This window comes from Cavia porcellus, unplaced genomic scaffold, assembly GCF_034190915.1.
Source record: "Cavia porcellus strain 051 isolate PalLab524CR breed Dunkin Hartley unplaced genomic scaffold, mCavPor4.1 scaffold_12, whole genome shotgun sequence".
Taxonomy (NCBI): domain Eukaryota; kingdom Metazoa; phylum Chordata; class Mammalia; order Rodentia; family Caviidae; genus Cavia; species Cavia porcellus.
The window spans coordinates 56463236-56481303 of record NW_026947495.1 but is presented as its reverse complement, the minus strand read 5'-3'; the positions used below and the strand labels follow the sequence as shown (position 1 = coordinate 56481303).

Genomic DNA, 18068 nt, shown 5'->3' with positions numbered 1-18068 from the left:
TTTCCTATTGCTAAGACAAAATTCTTGACAACAGAAACTCTTAAAGGATGAGAGGTTTATTTCATTCACAGCTTCCAGTGGTTCAGTTCAAAGTCTGCTGGCTGCAAGGCAGACATGCATGTGGAAGGGCCTGGGGGAGGACAGCTGCTCATCCTACAGCTGCCCGGAAGCAGAGACAGAAGGGAAGGGATGACCTAGGGACGAGAGTCTGGTTTTCTAAGTCATGCCCCCAGTGACCACTTGCAACCAGACTCCTAACAGCATATCAAGCTATAGACTCCTCCACTGATTTAATATTATGCACCCACAATTCAGTCACCTTCCATGTGCTTGAGACTTTTGGGGGCCATTTTAGATATCAGCCATAACATTGGGTTTGGAAGGGGTGATTGTTGTGTCTACATTGGAGAAGTTTGGCATGCAGACATCTCTGAGGGAGGATGACCCATCAAGTGGCACGTGTAGGAGGAAGCACAGAAGGTCAAAGCTTCCATCTGAAGCAACACATTAAGAGATGCCTACTCATTTTGGAGACTTGTGACAGCTAGCTATGAGAGGACCCTGGAGATACTCCCGGGGTTGTTGGAATCTTGCCCCAGGACTTTTGATCATGTATTGACTTGGGTCTCCATGTCCCCCAAACCTTATGTGGTTATAGTTGGGGCTTTTCAGAGGCGGCTGGATCTAGAGTATGAAACCCTGAGATTGATTCATGGTGCAGTGCTAGGATTAAGGTTCTGGGATTAATGTTGTGTGATTGCTAAATTAGTCCACTGGTTAGTTTGGTACCCACCCTAAACTGGGTAGCCTGAATAGAATATAAAAAGGGCAGAAGAAGGCTGCAGTTGTCACTTGTGGCTTGCTAGCTTGCTTTTGCTGTCTTCTGCCTGCCATAAACTGTTTCACTTCTGTGATGCCCCTCTGTCATGATACCCTGACTTGGATCCAGCTGATTATGGACTGAAATCTCCACAAACTGTGAGCTACATAAACTTTTCTTCCTTTAACTTTGGGTGTTGAATATTTTTTGTCTCAGCAATGAGAAAAGTAAGACAGATCACATGCCTAAAAATATCAGCAAGAGGTTAAATGCTGTTAGTTCTTGGTTTGTATAGCATCCTTGTACAGAAGACTGTGCTGTTTTTGTTGTTTGCCTGTTTATAAAGGTCTCTCTCTCTTTCTCTGTCTCTCTGGAAAGTTCCCCCACTCTGAAAGTTTCATCCATTCTCATCCTGTTAGCTAATTCCTAACAGCTGCAGTTTTCCTGGTCCGTTTTCTTGCAAGTGCTTTACCCTTACACCTCCAGCTCCTTGTTAAATGGTCTACCACCTTCTTCAGTTGCCATGATTTCCAACAGTGGGACCCTCTCCCAAGCCAAATCTTCCTGTGCTCTCTAATTCTTCTGGAAATCTCAGCCCCACACCCTAAGATCATACTCATCTTATCCCCCCCCATCTGCTCATTTGCTGTTTCCTCTTTATGTTTTCCTCCTACACTTTGCTAGGAACTTTTTTCTCCTGTATTTTTTGTTTTGTTCTGTTTTTTGTTTTTGAAACAGGGTCTCCCCATGTAGTTCAGGCTGACTGTAACTCACTGTGTAGTACATAACATGCAGCTGACTTGGAATTCATGGCCATCCTTTTGCCTCAGTGTCCTGGTTAATGGGACCACAGGCATGTACCACACCTAGCTCCTCTGTTTTCCACTGGACAATTGTAGTAGATTTCTAAATTTCTATTTCTTCTTTTTATTCTTCCTTAGACACACTATAAGGTATAAGACACTCAAGAATAGTTTCCAAAATTAATAATAACAAGAGTAAATAAAAAATAGAAATGTAAAAAATGGTTCCTATCTTATGAAGGGTAGTTCCTTATTGCTGAATTTATGGCACAATTCAATTTCCAGCCTTATATTTAACCTCTAGCCAAACTGAGCCATTTGTAGTTCTCAGAACACAGCACATAATCTTTTTGGGGGCTTCCATGAATTTGAGAAAATGAAGACAGTTCAGGCTGTGACTTTCTTTCCCTTTCCATTTTAAATTTATGTATCACATGTCAGTGTGTCTTAATTCTTTTTTGTGTTGCTAAGATAAAAGATACTTGACACTCACAAGTTAATGGAGGAAAAGTTTATTTAGCTCACAGTTTGTAGAGATATCAGTCCATAGTTGGCTGACTCCAAGGCAGGATGACATGGCAGAGCAGCATCACAGCAGAGAAATAGTTCATGGCAAGGCAGGCAGAAGGCGGCAGGCAGCAATCAGTGGCAAGCATCAAAAGAGCAGTGGCCGGCCTTTTTTCTGACCTTTATATTCCATCCAGTCTACCTGCCCTTTGGGTGATGCTAACTACACCCAGGGATGCAGTATCCTTATTTCCAGTTTTACACCTTTAATCCCAGCATCACACACCCTAGATCCAGCCAGCTCTGAAAAACCCGACCTTTAAGTGCATGAGGCTTTGTAAATACAAACCGTAGCACACTATATTGTATTCCACACCTGATTTTGCAGATATCTGAATCAGTAAATCAGTAAGCAGCTAGAGTTTTGAGAGATGTGATTTTCTAACCATGTCTTCATCTGATATGCTCCTTGATTTTGGACTTAAACTCTAGGCCTTGTTTTGTCATCCATACTTCAAATGGAGAAAAATCTTAATAGTGCCATAGGGTAGTAAAGAGAGAATATCAATAGTTCTTTAAGCAACTTGAAGGAAATAAAGCGGCCCACAGTGTGTTGTCTTGAGTTTGTAGCTTTGTAAAGTTGGCACTTCTACCAAGCACACGTCAGTTACCAGCTCTATTGTACTCCTTTCTTATATGTTCTTTGGCAGTGTGCTCAGAGAGACAGCACTATTATAGTACATTTCTTTTTTCGTAGTATGTGCCCAGAAATGTTTGCTGACTGAATGATCACAGATTCTCGAGCATACCATAGAAAGACCACTTGAAATGATTTTTTTCTCTCACTTGAAGTTCCCCAAATGCTTGGTATACACTTGCTCCTAGGAGTAGTGGGAAACCTCCCTCTTTCTTTGTTGCTATCTTATGATGCTGTAAGCAACCACAGTGTTTTTGGTTGGAAGTTACTTGTGCAGACTGAGCCATGAGAAGTAAATGTTATTTTAATTACCATGTGCAGTGAAAACCTTTATCATAAGATGGCTTCACATTTCCTTGTTTTTTACAGTTCTCATTAACTTCTGTTGAGAAACTGGCACAGATTTTTATTGTTATTCATGGTTTTCATTCATGGATTTCTTGTTGTTGAGGTTTTCTCTGCTACTTTCCTATTTGCTGTGCTTTTCCTACTTGATTTTCTCTGACTTCCATGTGGTAGATTTATTCCTCAGAGGCTACCTGATGCTATTAGTTTAATTTTCATTTTCACAGTGTTGTTTTTCAAATAGAAACAGAGAGCCGTTGGATATGCTGCTGTTTAAATGACAACTGAGGCTCTCCATGAAGTTGCAACATAGACAACTATGTTGATTGGAAATGTATTATTAAAACATTCTTTCTTCCTCCCTTATGGTAACAAAAATTAAGATATTTTTCTCTTACTTGAGTGATTTTCATAGTTAGTAGAGATAATGCTGGTGACCGCACTAGCATTGTTCTTTTTCTGAGAGAGCTAGAAGCCATCACACCTTTGTTTAGCCAGACTACGAGGTCCAGGTTGGTTACATGATCTTTCCTTCATCTAGATTGACACCTCGATTTCCAAAACAATAAATAAATAAGATGGAAACAGATCATGTGGCTTCCTTGATACCTTATGTTGTCAAATGACTTTTTTCCTATGCACAGTAATTTATACAAGTTAGTGAAGTTTTTTTCACTCCTGTAGAACATGTAGTCAATTCTTGGTCCTTTTGTTGACAAATTTAGGTATCATCTAGATTTTCTTTGGCACTACATTTTGCTACCTGTGAAGTAGGAATTCTCTTCAGCCTCAGGCATGTACTGAAAGATAATGAGAGATCCAGTGTTTCTGGACTCCAGCGTACTCCGTATGTTCTATATGAGAACATGCTAATAGTGATGTCTGAGAACAGAGTTAAGTGCAGCTATGTAACTTCAACTTTTCACTTATCCTTGTGCAGGAGAAGAAAAGGCTTCATAGCCATTTGGCTTCTTATCTGACTCTTTAGGAGCACATTTCTAGCTACCTTTTAGGATTTGAAAACTTAAGTATGTGATATGCAATTGTGTACTTTACTGGATTAATTTGGTGAGTTCTGTTAAAATGGAATGCAGATGCTTAGGACCATGTGCGTCTTCTGTAGGAGCATTTAATCTGCAGAGTTGGCTGATGTCTAAGTTTTATGCAAATGACATGAACCTTGAGTCACCACATTCAGACTTTCTGTGGCTTTCTAAAACCCACATATAGCAGGATAAAGGGCAAGGGGTTAGCAACTACACTGTTGTGTAAATGCCAGCTGCTTAGCCAAAGGATGTATTGGCCCTAGAGAAGGATGAGGTAAGAAAATTCAATATACAGTTATTAGGGTTGTCTGTGTTTTCATGGAAAGTGAGATTGTTGGAATGTCTTTCTCTGTATGCACAAAGAAACCGCATTAGAAAGTTTAGTCAGGCGTGGTGGCTCATGCCTGTAATCCCAGCACTCGGGAGACTGAGGCAGGAGGATCGTTGCGAGTTTGAGATCAACCTGAGCTACAAAGTGAGCTCAAGGACAGCCTGAACTGCATAGCGAGACGCTATCTCAAAAAAGACCAAAAAAAAAAAAAAAAAAAAAAGAAAGTTAAGCAAAATTCTAAGTCATTTTGTCAAGGAGAAAGGGATATTGTATTGGTACTATATTTGCATAAAATCAGTGTGAATTGCAAAGATCAGGACATTGTTAAGGCCCAGGATTTGTTATATCAGCCCGTAAAAATAAGTTTCTTGTTAAGAACCCACAACTGTTGTCCCTGTTTCATTTTCCTGCATGCTTAGGAATCACTGGTTAGAAATGTTAATTCACATTTGTATAATACTATATATTGATAATTTGACCAATGATTTTACTTTTTATTTTGGAATATCTTCAGACTTGTAAAAAATGAGAAATAGAAAGTTGCAGACATGGTGCTGTTTACTTCTATTTCAGTCTGAATTTTCTAAAAACAAGTACACTGTCATAGGTTATAGTAGTACAGTTACCAAAATTAGGAAATTAACACTGACACATACTATTGTATACTTTTTGAATCTTAATCAAATTTTGCTACTTCAGTCAGATTTCTCACTGATGTTGTTTTTCTGGTGCAGGACTCAACCCAGAATGACTTACTTGTTGTGTCTGCTTTAGTTGATAACAGTCCCGTGTTTTGTTTTTACTTTACAGTCACGACACTTTTGGGGAATATATGCCAGTTGTTATATAGACTTACTTTATGCATTTTGTGACAGGAAACTTCTTAGCGTATCATACTAAGAGGCACGTAATACCGACTTATCCTCTCAATGGTGACTTTAACTTTGGTCATGTTTCAGGTGGTATTTTCCAGCTTTTTTGTTGTAAGCACAAATATTATTAATAGGAGAGATCCATTAGCATTACACTGAATCAGTACAATAAATATCAAAAGGTAAAGTGAAAATACTCACTGTACTGGGTCATTAACCTTCCTAAGAAATATTTATGCTTTGTGTATTTATGGCTGTACTTTCGTAGCATGCCAGTGATAGCATTTCTCTGTGCTTTGAGGGCAATCTGGTGCACAAGGTGCAGTTTGCTAGCAGGTTTAGGTAAACGAGATTGTGCTGCTCCAGGCTTTGCATTTGGGATGCAAGGATCAGTAACCAGAGCTTTCTTCCCACTGAGTGAGCTGCTGAGCCTCTCTGAGCCCAGTCTATACAGGGGAGCTGATGACATTTGTATTATGCTGGTGTGCAGATGAGCACTGATCTGCACAGGATGCCTGGTCCTGTGCTGGGACTTGGAGCAGGTGTGTAGTCCATAGTGATGTCATGAATATCATGTCAATAAGGAGAAGGGTTATTGAGGCTCCAGCAGACTGGAGGTTTTACAGGTATGTACTAAAATTGGAAGTCAGTCAGAGTTCTGATAGATGTGTCAGGAGATGGTGATAGAGATTGTTTCTCCAGGGTTAGTGTGATGATAGAAAGGAGGAAACACCCACAGAAGGCTGTAAGAGAAAGAAAAAATTACTGTCATTATTTCACTGCTGTTACCTGTTCAGCTGTTTTTGTTCAGCTATTTTCATGTTTTCTTTCCTGACCTATCAAGTTGCAGACCATGGGCAAGAATGAGGGCTTTCTCTCTGCAGCAAACCCTCTCTGCCATGAGAGGTACAAAGTGTGTGTGTGTGTGTGTGTGTGTGTGTGTGTGTGTGTGTGTGTGTGTGAGAGAGAGAGAGAGAGAGAGAGAGAAAGAGAGAAAGAGGGTGTGTGTAGCAGGAACTGAATGTACACAGCAAATATTCTTTCACAGCTTTCTGGTCACTTTCATGTCCGCTTTCTTACTTGTTCCAAACAATTATGCTTGAAGCCAAATAGGGCAGCTGTCATTATCATACTCTACAGATGGCAGTGTAAACTGTACAAGGATCTGCCCAGAAAGTCTCACAGCTAGTAAGAGGCATGAAGGAGCCTCTATTCTTATTTCTGGTTACATGGTCTTCCTAGTAAAGTTTGCCTTGGGAGGAAAAAGAGGAAAAAAGAATGGACAATGATACGCAGAGTTGAATAGCCTAAGTAGTAAGATAGAAGTATATGTGTCAATTCTCAGAGCAAGTTGTCTACCATTTAACAGGTGTAAGGGAGGTGTCCATGCCATTCATGGCCACTTGGGGATGCTGTAAGCCCATGTCACTGTGAGCAGGAACTTGGTGTGGCAGGGTTCTAACAGTTGTGGAGGAAATAATGTGATGACAGTGTACTGGTGATTCTGAAGGGGAGAGAGGTAGCTGGTGTGAATTTGGTAGCATCCCAGGTTTTGAATACCTCTCAGAAGTTGAGCTTCTCATTCATAAAAGGCAAATACAGTGTGTTTGGGAGAACTTAATCAGGCAACTCCTTGAAAGTGTGTAGCACAGTGATTGGGACAAAATAATCAATGAATGCTTGTTATCATCATTATAATACATTTCATTATTTTTATAATCATGTTATCTTTATTACTAATTTTGTTACTGCAGTGTTGTTAATTAACTTTTTATAATTTTTATGACCACTACTGCTATGGGAGACACCATCACTGCCGTTACTATTTCTACTTCTCTCAAACTGCTTCCAGCACTGAGGTGCAGACAGATGATAGGACAACCTAGTGCATGCATCACAGGATATACAAAACTTGAAAAGTAGCAAAGAATCAATGCTTTAGGAGATGGGCATAGCATATGTGCTGTGGGCATGGGAAAGGTCATGGAACTGGCATACACAGAGGGCATTTATTGTGAATTTCTGTACACTATTGTGTATTCCAAACATGTTGCATGTTTGGTTTACATTTACCTCAGATAGTACAACATTATACCAGTAGGTGAAGTCCTGAATATGACATATGTTGGATAAGATAGTTCAGAAGATGAAATATGTTAGATCACTAAGAATCATTTCTAAATTTCTAAATATGGGTGGAAAAGAAAAACCAACTATTCAGAGCAAGTCAAACAATCTTTAGAATATTACATAATTTTAAAATGGAGAAGGATCATAAGTATCTCCTGGTTCATAATCTTTTATTTTAATAGACTTGAAAATTGAGACTCAGGAAGGAATTACTTTGATCAAGGCCATATTGTCAGATATTGGCAGAGGCCAAAGCTATTTAGTCTTTTAGTTGAAACTACATCTGAGTTGCTACAACATTTCTTCCTCCCTCCTGAAATTTTGGAATTAGTTTATAAGCTATTGAATGTTCTAAAAAATGAGAGAAGAAATTAGATGATTTCAAATGCTCTACAAAGTTCAGTCTTGTTTCAGATCATCCCAGTAGAGGGCAGCAATGAGATTTTAGTCAGATTGAGCTAAAGTTTTGGGATTTTGCATGTATCAGACTATTCAGCGTAGAGGAATCAAAGCCATGTTGAATCCTTACTGAGCCATGAACACTGGCCACTTTAGTCAGTTGTGCTGTTATTTTATTGGGCAAGGCATTAAAGAATAATGTTTTAAGTACTTTTTACTATTACCATTTTTTATTTTAAATAAAACATTTGCATTTATTTTATATTTCATTTCTATTAATAATCTAATATGCTTTGTATGATTCATGTAAAAAAAAAATCTCAGTTTTGGAGAGCTTTCAGTATTTTGTATTTTGTGGCCGTGTTAATAGTTGCCGTATTTTGTGGACAAGTGTATAGCCTTTGAAGAGGGTGGCAGGCAAGTTTTAAAATGTTCTTTGGTTCTGCAGTTCTCCATACAACTGGGTAAATGAAGGAGGGAGTCAAGTACATAATAATTATAGACGAGCAGTAGGCCTCCCTCTGTAACCATTATGGGTATAATATAAAATCCCCTGGTGATTCAGTGGGCCGTACAGTTCAGTGCTCTTACAGCTGTGTGTTTCTTATGTTTTCCTCTTGTTGGGAAGCAAAGGAGCCCACAAGCTCAAAGAAGAATAATGGTTGCAGGTGTTATTTTTATTTTAGAACAGTAGACTGGAGAGGTTAAAGTTCCTGGTTTAACCAAGACTGTAACTGGGGTAGCTCCCCAAGAGTATAAACTCGTTAATATTTTCATTAATTTAAAAAATGTAAATGGTTGTGTAATTTTAGAATAGAGGTCCTTTGGTGATAGCAGTGCTTTTTGTCGCTAGGGGGTGCTATCAGAATAGTTCATTTCAGGCTTGATAGAAATTGCTAGCTTCATAATAGCCTTTGTGACTGTAAATTTCTTCCTTTTGTCCTATGCCTACTGTGAGGTCTGTGATTGGTGTTTTTGCTGCGGTGAATTAGAACAAAAGGAGGGGGAAACGTTATAGGGAAATGCTTTCAATGAAACAGGAGAATTGAGACATTTAAAAGTTGGATATATTGTGGGCTAGTGACCCCTTTTGGTTGCATTTCCCTGGGAACTGAAAGGTTCTGTTCCAGAAATAGTGACTTGCTGGTTCTGATGCTGGGGTAATGTCTGTAATTTTAAACAGAGGTATTTTTAAAAACACCAAGATTTGTAACTTTTCATTGATTTTGAAATTCCACTTTTGGAGATTCAGAAACAAAGACAGAGTTTCTGAGACATTTCTAGAGATACTGATTTTTACAGGATTGTTTATGGAGGACTGATTGTTTTATGTTATTAGAAATAGGCAGAGTTGGTGACCTTATTCCACATCTTGCTAGGTGGTTGAAGTCTGTATATTCAAATGCATTTTGTGCTTCATTTTTGCCTTTGGGAAATTTGCTTTTTCCAAAGGCTCGTGTATATGAGCCAACTCGTTTGAAATTTGATTTGTATGTATGTATTGAAAACAGTCCCCCACCTACCTACTTACCTTGCCACCAGTGCATTGTGCTCCCTGAGCCTCTCTAGCAACACACCCCACAGCTGCCTGGCCTGTAAGGCAGCTGTCCATTGTATAGTGTCCCAGCTCCTCATCCTCATTGCCATTTCTTCCAAAGGTAGATAAACCAGCAAAGATGGAAAGGAATTTGGCTAGAGTTGCAGAGAGCAAATGCCTTTTGAATTTGTTGAAATTATAATGTAGTAGTTTTTTTCTCAATGGTTTAAAACTTGCCATATACACAATGAGGTCATGCCACTTGGAAGGCAGGGACCATGCAGGGTTCCCTGTGATCTATAAGGGGCAATCAGAATATTAAGTCAGAAGTATTTTTATTAAAGACCCATTGCCTTTTCAAAGACATTTATTCCATCACTCTGCCCACTTTCTGAGGCAGTTCTGGAAGTCTTCATTCCTGAGTGTCTTTACAAAGTGTGATCCGAAACAGTGAATACTGCCAAGTGCCATCCAGCTGAAAGGCAGGTCTTGAAAGCATTAGTGTATTCACATCCACCTTATTTATTTACTGGAACTGGAATCATGTGACTTCTGCCTCTTGAGTCAAAATGACCATGAAAAGTAATGATTTTGAATCAGTTCAGAACCTTGAGGCAGCCATGGCAGCACAACTAACGACATTCACCAAAGAACACCAGCACCACTACCAACAAAAACTAAGAACAAACAAAGGGAAACTTCTAGAACTGCTTTAGGAAGTGGCAAGGAAGACTGAAAAGTTGTTTTCAAAGTGAGGGGGAATATTTTGAGGATTAATGACAGCGTATCTTTTACTATTCTAAATATTCTAAAATTTTCACTGTAATTTTGATTACTTCTTGTATGTTCTGCAGCTTCTCCTTTAGCGTCTCTTTGCCTCACCTTCTGGCACACGTTTCCAGAATCACCATCTGGAAACCCCCATGTTTTCTACAAAGGCAATCTTACTGTTGAGGGGGACCCCACCTCCCAAACATGCACCTTTCTAAGCCTGCTCTTTTCTTTGATGCTTTTCATACACCTGCCTCCCACCTGGACTTTGCATCATCTGTAGTTTCCCTTCTGACACTCTGCCTTGCCTACTACCTTTTGAGGTCTTTGGGAGCAAGAAGGGTGTCACTCCCTGTGTCTTCTGTGCTTGGCAGTGGCTTGCTCAGTAACTCTTACTTGAACTAAAGCTCGGAGCAGGGCTATGGAGTGACAGGAAGAACTTGGTAGGAATTAATGGGTGGATACAAGGGGATAAAGCACACCTGTTTTTGGATTTATTTATTTATTGATTGATACTGGGGATTGAACTCATGACCTTGTGCTTACTTGGCAAGTACTTGTTCAGCTGAGCTAAATCCCTGGCCGATTTTTGGTTTTAAAGGTGAATAATAAGGTGTTTTTCAGTTGGTCCTATATTCTTGCATTTCAAGTGTAAGACTCAGGGTGTAGCTGATCATAGGGTTAAAACCCTTTATCATTACCAGTTTTCTGAGAATCCTGGGTGAACCAATTAACTTGATTCATTTTTACCACCTGATCCTAAAGTACATTGGATGGACTTTACCATTCACTGGATCTCTGTGAATTATGCACTTTTGATTGGTAGCAAAAATCCAAGTCCTACCACCTGGCATATTCTCTATTATCATTGCTTCTCTTAGCACGTAACATAAATTTTCCCATTTCCCAAAATTAAATTAAATTCCCGTATTTAATTAATGTGTTTCAAATTTATAAAATTAAACGTATTTTAAGTCCACAGATTTAAAAGTCATTTTATTACTCTCTGATTTTGGGTTGCTTATTGCTTTCCCCTTTATTTAGGGGAAATCTAAACTTCCTATATCATAAACTTCGTAAATCTTTAAAATGAGTATCACATTTTAGAGAAGTGGGAGGTGATGGACCTCTTGTGTATCCTGGGAAAGTGAAGAAATCACTTGGTGGAAGCATTTTCCACCTTCCTTCTCTGGTCCTCTCATTGGGGCCATTTGATCACAAGGCCAGCAGGAATGCTGTACACTGGACAAATCATAACAGGAAGGAGCTTTCTCTGCTTGTTTGGGGCCATTCAAAAAAACTTGTCTTTTTTTTCTACAGTATTTTCAGTGGAAATTAATGTCTTGAGCTTGTTGAGTTTCATCCTAGGCAAACTGTGCTACAGAGCCATATCTTCAGCCCTTTTGATTTTGAGACAGGCTCTAATCAAGTTGCCCAGGTTGGCCCTGAAGTTGCCATCTTCCTGTCTCAGCCTCCTCAGTAACTGGAATTATAGGCGTGTACTACTGCACCCAGCAAATTTGACTGCCTTAATAGAGAACTAGTTTTTTTTTTAAACCAGAAATTTAAAAAAAAGTTGACATTTCATAGTTTTAACCCAAATTAAAATGGAAGGGACCCAGTTAAGGTTGCACTTTGATTAAGCTTCCTATTGAATTACTTCTGACAGTTTTAAGTGCTGATTTAGAAAAGTGTCTAATGACTTTATTTATATCACAGTAAAGGAGCCTTTTTACTAAGCAATAATAAAGCTAAGCAATGCAAACAACAGCGTTTAATTCAACCCACATTTAAAAGGCTACCTGTTGTTGTTTTGGCTGTTATGTAACCAGTTTATTTGCAGAAATAAGTAAATTGGGACTGAACTGGGAACATCCTGTTTTATTAAGGCCAAAAGGGTCTTTTGTAGGTTGGAAGTTCTGGTTTTGTGGAAAGCTGCAGGAGGCTAACAGAGGAAAGGTCCAGGAATGCTCTGCTCACAGAACTAGGACCACCAAGTGCTGCTTAAAGGGTAAGAGCAATCCCGGCCCTTGAGACAACTCAGTCAGTCATGAACTCCACTGGTAGCTCATAGAGCAGTTCTGAGTGACATGGGTACCCTCTAGTGCCTCCTCTGTGATCACAGAAATCCCACTGATTTCCATGGTTAATACCAGGACCCCCAAATAAGATTCCTGTATGTAGTAGGGTCCTGTATGTAGTAGGGTTCCTTTCTCATTTTAAGCTTTCTGGATACCCCTACCCCAGTTCTCCACATGACTGTTTGCCTTTGGTCCTTGTACATGCTGCTGGTCCTACTGGCTAGGAGTGCCAGCCAGCCCTCAACATCGTCAGAAGACCTTCATTTCATCTTAAGGAGTCACTTCTGCAGAGAACAAAAGTGGACTCATACAGTACCTGTTGCTTTGTAACCACCTGAAGTTTTATTGCAGATTACTATGGATGTCTTTCGTGTGAGATTTATATAATCATTTTAATGGCTGTGTACCTTTCTTCTCATAAGGATTACAATGAATAAGTTCTTCTTGATGGATATTTAGATTAGTGTTTTTTACAGTATCACAGTGCATGTATTATTGCAACATCAATGTGCATGTATTATTGCAAAGATGTTATCTATTTTATTAGGATATAATTGTGGGAATGGAATTGCTTGTTTAAACAATATATGGTTTATAGCATTTTTTTTTAAAGGGATGGGATCTTGCTATGTTGACTGGGCTGGTCTTGAATTCTTTCACTCAAGCAGTCCTTCTACTTCAGTCTCCTGAGTAACTGGGACTACAGGAGCAAATCAGTATGCATGGCTTACAGATTATTGTTACTGATGCAGCCTTAGATCAAGCCTTAGTCTCAGATCTCTCATTGTAGAATAATGTTTCTTATACCCCCCACAGAGAAATATATATGTTTAATTCAGTGTCTACAATATATTACCAGATATTATTTGTTTTTGTATTGAACTGCTATCTGTGTGCATTTTTTTTTTTTTTTTTTCATTTTTATCCTAGACCTGCAGTTAGCTGTTTTGGAAAGAGAATTCTAGATCTTCTGACAGTTTTACAACACTGAGGCTTTCAGTAACTCCAGGAGAGATTAGGATGCACCATGTACTAAAGCTAATCGATAGGGATGCTATTATGTAGGTCCCAACTTGGGATTCTGAATTTTTAGGGCCATTAAAGGTATTAGGAAAGAGCTGTTGGTAGTAAGAAATGTGGGGAGCTCTTTGGCTCTGCAACCTCTTCTCAAGCAAGGAATTATTTTCAATGTGGGTCTGGCGGAGTGTGCTGTTTGGAGTTATTTTTCCCATTACTCTGTCTCTGTAATCTCTTCTGTTCAGAGCAAACAAATGATAAACCAGCTGCCAGCCTGAAAGCAGTGATCAAGCCATTTTCCTCACAACAGAGTGATTATAATGGGGGCTGCATGTCAGTCATTTAGGCTTCGCAGGTGTTGGGCATAACCAGCGTCCTTGATCTTGGCTAGCACCACAGTTTCGATGCTGAACTTTGCCAGTTTTATTTGTTTTGGTTACAGACTAGCATCCTGTTTCAGCTCCCCTGTGATCTTAACCATTTGTAACTTCTGGAGTCTGAAAGGTCACTTTTTTTCTTTTTCCTTAATCATTGCCTCAAACATTTAAAAGAAGTATAACCTTGAAGTTCCATCCCCGGTGACACTTGGCTGGCTGCAGACTCAGGCGTGTCACCCAGGATTTCTGAGCCTTAGTTTTCTCCCCTCCCCCAGTGGTTTTTGTGAAGTTGAAATGTGACAGTTTATATCAAATATTTCTGTAGCAGCATCTGGACTGTAACAGGGATTCCATAAATGCTTTTCTTTTCTTTTTTATTTTTTTTTTTACTTTCTTCTTCCTCCTCTCATTGTGAATCAGCAAACATTTTGTAAAGCAGGAAGTGTGTTATACAAGTGAGCATAAGGAAGCATTTAAATGTCACATGAGAATTGCCTTTTATTTTCTTAAGGAAATTAATGCCCGAGGTTGGTGAGTTTCACTGTGGTCCTTCATTCTTTCTTCTTGTGTCTAAAGAGCACAATAACCCAGTAGCAACAACATTGTTCTTCAGATAAAACTTCATTCTTGCTTTTGCCAGCGCACGAAGTCTTCATAATTTCCTTCCGCACTCTAAATTACTGAGGATTGTTTAAAAAATATTGATGTTTTAATGATAAGATTTCTGATTTCTCCATTTACTGATGAATATTTAAACTAATTAGAGAGGCTACTATTTAGCACATATATACATTTTTTAATAGTTACAGTGAATTTGTAGGACAAGGCAAACATTTTCAGAAATAAACATATCTAAAGCAGCCCTTCTCACCAGAGTTTCCTGATGTGATGTTATTTCTCTAGGCTTCCTTCTAGTTTTTCTTATTTCCTTCTTCTGAAACTACTCACCTATATCCTTTTCCTCATAGAAACTCAATGCCGAAGTCAGTGGTTCTGAAGCTTGCTGTATAATCAGTACCCATACCTTGTTTCCAGAAAGCCACATTCAGTGACTATGGGGTCATGACTAATGCTACAATTGGAATTTAGGATTATCCCTGAAGGACCATGCGTTAAAGGCTTGTTCCCCAGAATGGGAGAACTACTGGGAGGTGGTGGAAGCTCTAAGAGGTGGGGCGTACCAGGCAGGAAGACCCTCTAGTCCCCCAAAGATCCTACAAAGGGCATTCCTTCAAAGGGCATCTTAGGATACCAGTGTCTCTCCTTCTCTTCCTCTTCCCCTCCCCTCCCCTCTGCTCTTTTCTCCATCCATCCACTGTTAAAAGGTGAGCAGTTCAGTCCTACCATGTTCTCTCTGCCACGATGCCCTGCCTCACCACAGGTCCGCAGACAGTGGTGCCAAGTGGCCATGGACTGGAACCTTTGAAGCCACAAGCCAACACAGTCCTGTTCTCTCTAAAGCTTATTATATCAGTACTTGTGATTGTAATGAAATGCCAACTAACACCCCCCCAGGATACAGTTTTAATAAGCAGGGCAGGTGCTGCAAATGATGGCGACAGACTTCTATTCAGCCTCCTGAGTAGAAGGAAGCCATGTTGCTAAGATCCCTTTATTTGATATGAACTTGATCGATTTGATAGCCTTGCTTTATGATTATATAGTTGTAACTGAAATACCCATATTTAGCCGCTGCTTTTCTTCCTTTATTCTGGCCTTTGAGGTACTGGTATTCCTTTCTCCACGTCCCCTATATTTTGCTCTTTTTATTGCTGGCATAGCCCCCTGGATCTTATTTGCTAGCTAGGCTGAGGCAGACTGCATGGCTTCTTTTATATTAGCTCTTACATTCATTAGTAAAGTTGGTGTGCCTATTGCCAGAGTGCTTGACTTTCTTGACTTTACTAATTACATTCTTATCTTCCCCTTATATATACTACTAGGAAAGTGTACAACAGTAGCCTGTTGATATAGAGGTAAAGTAGGATGGAGAGTTTCTGTGTGAACTATAAGGAAGAGTTTGGGATAGAGTTTTGAACTCATTTTAATGGACATTTTCTAATAGAAAGTATACAAAGATTAAATGTCTGGAGTTAAAATTGTAAAGGATCTCTATACGGAAGTGACCCTAGCTGTGATCTTAACCAGAGCTTCCCAGCTGTGACCAGCACATTGAGAAACTAGGAAGAGTGCATACAGATGAGCAGGGCATTGATGGCTTTGTCCCTCAAGTCACTGGGCAGGACCTGGAATGACTGTATGCAGGTCTTGATGTAAGTTGCTTCATAGTCCCCCCCCCCCCGAACATGTTATGTAAATGTTACTATTTTCTACATGTACCTTGAAATAAACAAGATCATGAGAGGATGATTGAAACCACTGGTGTTCAAATTCTGTGAAGCATCAAAGAAACCAAACCTAGAAGCCCAAGAGTTTATATATAAGGGTTTTTAAGGAACATGAAGATTTCAAAGGGTGCACTCTGAAGACCACTGGTCTGATCCTGTGCTGTGTTACAGAGAGGAGGCATTGAATTCAATAGAGATTGAATGGATTTTTAAACAGTGACTAAGATCTGTATTCCTGCTTTTGACTCCTGGTTCAGTGATTTAAAAAAAATTAAGTTAATGCTGCATGACAGAAGTGAGAATTAATGGATTATGAGTCAGTGACAAGCAGGGGCTAGCCTGTTTAGTTTGCTGTCATCAGTGCTTATTGTGATAGGTGATAAAAAAGTACCTAGGAGCTACTGGCCAGAGAAGTGAAGGTGATGGGACTTCTCATGTCCTTCTGGGAGTTTGAGAAGTTGTCTTGCAGGCCTCATCCAACAAAGATTGAATGAAGTCTGTATTTCTTGTCAGTATTTGAAGGGAGGACAGGTCCCCCCTCCTTAGAATTGAGGTTAACAAAAGCTCTTGCATTGCATAATACATCCCCCTGCAACACTGGGGATTAAACCCAGCTGGGCAGATGATCTATGTATGACTGAGCTACCACCTCAGCCCCTTTTTAAATTCTTACTTTGAGACAAGATCTTGCCAGGTAGTCCAGGCTGTCCTCAAACTTGCAGTTTTCCTGTCTCACCTTCCTGAGAAGCTAGGAATACAGAAATAATAGGAATATGGGAAAAATAGATGTGTCCCATCATACCCAACTACATATCACAGTTATAGTTCCCAGAGCCTTAGATGAGGTGAATTGAAAAGTAGATTTCAAATAGTTGTTGAAAACTTCTTTTTGAATTTATAAGAAAAAAATTGCTTTTTTTTTTTCTTTTCTTTTTTTTTTATTGGTACCAGGGATTGAACTCATGACTGCCTGCTTGCAAGGCAGGTGCTTATGCTGCTGAGCTAAATCCACCCCAAAATTGCTAACTTTTAATAGACAATTTTGCTTCTTAAATTTTTTCCTCTACATTCTGTACTTGTGAGAAATAAAATAAGTTTATTATTTTATCAACAGCATTGTAACTGCTTTTCAGCATTAGGTGTGTGATTCATGCTTGCATTTTGGTAAATTCTGTCTTAAATAGTGATATTGTGCATTTTTTATCTCACTGAAAGTAGAGTTGAAAAGAAGGAATGGGTAGAAAGGAAAAACCAGGGGCTGAAATAGAGTGGTGTACTACATGTGAAGTGTGGGATTGCTTTGGACAGATGCACTCATTAGGTCTGCAGCAAGGGGAGAGAGTTGTGTTTAACCCATTGTTTATTCCCTACACTGATGTTTTATTTAATTATTTTAAAATTATATTATAAAAAGTTGAACCTGAGGCCATAAACATGAACTAAGATTAATAATATCAACAAGAGTAGAAAGAGGATAGAGAAATTAAAGGAGGAGGAAAGAGGATTAAAAAGAAACAAACTGATGTACCAACTTCCCAAGCTGAGTGTAAAATGCATGTACTGCAAACATGTACTAATAAACAAAACAACACACAGTGTAGCACAGTAAGACATTGTGATTTTGCTGATCAACAAATGCTCAATGAAATAACTCAGAAATTGATTTATCTATCAGTAAAACTTGACATGGAGCAGAGATGTATTTGGATCTGTGTGGAAAGGAGGAACTGCCTACTAAGTAATAGTTCTAAGTATGCAACCATGTAAAAATCGTGTCTACAGCATGCATATTACCCCATCAATAAAAAAGTTAATTTAAAAGGCAAAACTGTAAACCTTCTAGAAAAAGAAAATACAGTATCTCGGGCCACAGAAGAGTTTTAAAAATAAAGTCCATTGAAGACTGTTGAAAGTCAACTGCATTAAAGTTAAGGACAACTGTTCATCAGTGGACAGCATTAACGTAGTAGACAAACTCTGAACTGGA

General features: G+C 39.1%; 1 protein-coding gene across 3 annotated transcripts in view; it reads left to right on the top strand.

Annotated features, from left to right (window-relative positions):
- The window catches only part of Stk39 (serine/threonine kinase 39), a 273681-nt gene that overhangs the window by 109799 nt on the left and 145814 nt on the right, over positions 1-18068 (top strand). The gene's annotated exons all lie outside the window — the stretch shown is intronic.